The 2,500-nt window shown below is 48.4% G+C and overlaps 1 non-coding gene and 6 pseudogenes across 1 annotated transcript; all 7 read left to right on the plus strand.

The window, feature by feature from the left end:
- Positions 1 to 292: 292 nt before the first annotated feature.
- LOC149290742 (5S ribosomal RNA) lies at positions 293 to 411 on the plus strand (annotated as a pseudogene).
- A 187-nt stretch (positions 412 to 598) lies between these two features.
- On the plus strand, positions 599 to 717 carry LOC149290743 (5S ribosomal RNA; annotated as a pseudogene).
- A 227-nt stretch (positions 718 to 944) lies between these two features.
- LOC149290744 (5S ribosomal RNA) lies at positions 945 to 1,063 on the plus strand. Its single transcript, XR_016274645.1, has one exon. It is a non-coding gene; the product is annotated as a 5S ribosomal RNA (ribosomal RNA).
- A 259-nt stretch (positions 1,064 to 1,322) lies between these two features.
- Positions 1,323 to 1,441, plus strand: LOC149290745 (5S ribosomal RNA; annotated as a pseudogene).
- Positions 1,442 to 1,742: 301 nt separating this feature from the next.
- Positions 1,743 to 1,861, plus strand: LOC149290746 (5S ribosomal RNA; annotated as a pseudogene).
- A 215-nt stretch (positions 1,862 to 2,076) lies between these two features.
- On the plus strand, positions 2,077 to 2,195 carry LOC149290747 (5S ribosomal RNA; annotated as a pseudogene).
- Positions 2,196 to 2,474: 279 nt separating this feature from the next.
- LOC149290748 (5S ribosomal RNA) overlaps positions 2,475 to 2,500 on the plus strand; it is a 119-nt pseudogene continuing 93 nt past the window's right edge.

Consider the following 2,500-nt stretch of genomic DNA (forward strand, 5'->3'; position numbering starts at 1 on the left):
AGAGCTTTTTGCCATGTGTTTCTTGCTCATCATCAAAACTGTAAACTTTTATTTGAACCTTCTCACCTTCTCACCTTCTCACCTTCTCACCTTCTCTGTCCTGTCCCAGGGCTTATAATTCATTCTGTCTGACGACAAGCAGCAGCAGCAGCAGCAGCAGCAACAGCAGCAACAGCAGCAACAGCAGCAGCAGCAGCAGCAACAGCAGCAACAGCAGCAACAGCAGCAACAGCAGCAACAGCAGCAACAGCAGCAGCAACAGAATAAGAGAAGTAAAATAAAAAGATCTCCCGCCTGCAGCAATACCACCCTGAAAGTGCCCGATCTCCTCTGACCTTGGAAGCTAAGCAGGATTGGGCCTGGTTAGTACCTGGATGGGAGACCGCCTGGGAATACCAGGTGTTGTAGGCTTTTTCTTTTCTCACAGTCCGGGGAGAGCTTTTTGCCATGTGTTTCTTGCTCATCATCAAAACTTTAAACTATTATTTGAACCTTCTCACCTTCTCACCTTCTCTGTCCTGTCTCAGGGCTTATAATTCTGTCTGACGACAGGCAGCAGAAGCAACAGAATAAGAGTTGTAAAATAAACAGCTCTCACACCTGCGGCCATACCACCCTGAAAGCGCCCGGACTCGTCTGATCTCAGAAGCTAAACAGGGTTGGGCCTGGTTAGTACCTGGATAGGAGACCACCATGGAATACCAGGTGTTGTAGGCTTTTTCTTTTCTCACAGTCCGGGGAGAGCTTTTTGCCATGTGTTTCTTGCTCATCATCAAAACTTTAAACTATTATTTGAACCTTCTCACCTTCTCACCTTCTCACCTTCTCACCTTCTCACCTTCTCTGTCCTGTCCCAGGGCTTATAATTCTTTCTGTCTGACGACAAGCAGCAGCAGCAGCAGCAGCAGCAGCAGAATAAGAGAAGTAAAATAAAAAGCTCTCACGCCTACAGCCATACCACCCTGAAAGCGCCCACTCTTGTCTGATCTTGGAAGCTAAGCAGGGTTGGGCCTGGTTAGTACTTGGGTGGGAGACCACCTGGGAATACCAGGTGTTGTAGGCTTTTTCTTTTCTCACAGTCCGGGGAGAGCTTTTTGCCATGTGTTTCTTGCTCATCATCAAAGCTTTAAACCCTTATTTGAACCTTCTCACCTTCTCACCTTCTCACCTTCTCTGTCCTGTCCCAGGGCTTATAATTCTTTCTGTCTGATGACAAGCAGCAGCAGCAGCAGCAGCAGCAGCAGCAGCAGCAGCAGCAGCAGCAGCAGCAGCAGCAGCAGCAGCAGCAACAGAATAAGAGAAGTAAAATAAAAAGCTCTCCCGCCTGCAGCCATACCACACTGAAAGTGCCCGATCTCCTCTGATCTTGGAAGCTAAGCAGGGTTGGGTCTGGTTAGTACTTGGATGGGAGACCGCTTGGGAATACCAGGTGTTGTAGGCTTTTTCTTTTCTAACAGTCCGGGGAGAGCTTTTTGCCATGTGTTTCTTGCTCATCATCAAAACTTTAAACTATTATTTGAACCTTCTCACCTTCTCACCTTCTCACCTTCTCACCTTCTCACCTTCTCACCTTCTCTGTCCTGTCCCAGGGCTTATAATTCTTTCTGTCTGATGACAAGCAGCAGCAGCAGCAGCAACAGCAGCAACAGCAGCAACAGCAGCAACAGCAGCAACAGCAGCAACAGCAGCAACAGCAGCAACAGCAGCAACAGAATAAGAGAAGTAAAATAAAAAGCTCTCCCGCCTGCAGCCATACCACACTGAAAGTGCCCGATCTCCTCTGATCTTGGAAGCTAAGCAGGGTTGGGTCTGGTTAGTACCTGGATGGGAGACCGCCTGGGAATACCAGGTGTTGTAGGCTTTTTCTTTTCTCACAGTCCGGGGAGAGCTTTTTGCCATGTGTTTCTTGCTCATCATCAAAGCTTTAAACCCTTATTTGAACCTTCTCACCTTCTCACCTTCTCACCTTCTCACCTTCTCACCTTCTCTGTCCTGTCTCAGGGCTTATAATTCTTTCTGTCTGACGACAGGCAGCAGAAGCAACAGAATAAGAGTTGTAAAATAAACAGCTCTCACCCCTGCGGCCATACCACCCTGAAAGCGCCCGGACTCGTCTGATCTCAGAAGCTAAACAGGGTTGGGCCTGGTTAGTACCTGGATGGGAGACCACCAGGGAATACCAGGTGTTGTAGGCTTTTTCTTTTCTCACAGTCCGGGGAGAGCTTTTTGCCATGTGTTTCTTGCTCATCATCAAAACTTTAAACTATTATTTGAACCTTCTCACCTTCTCACCTTCTCACCTTCTCACCTTCTCTGTCCTGTCCCAGGGCTTATAATTCTTTCTGTCTGACGACAAGCAGCAGCAGCAGCAGCAGCAGCAGCAGCAGCAGCAGCAGCAGCAGCAGCAGCAGCAGCAGCAGCAGCAGCAGCAGCAGCAGCAACAGAATAAGAGAAGTAAAATAAAAAGCTCTCCCGCCTGCAGCCATACCACACTGAAAGT

This window comes from Sceloporus occidentalis, unplaced genomic scaffold (assembly GCF_023333645.1).
Source record: "Sceloporus occidentalis isolate IW3139 unplaced genomic scaffold, rSceOcc1.0.p SCAF_38, whole genome shotgun sequence".
In the NCBI taxonomy this organism is placed as follows: domain Eukaryota; kingdom Metazoa; phylum Chordata; class Lepidosauria; order Squamata; family Phrynosomatidae; genus Sceloporus; species Sceloporus occidentalis.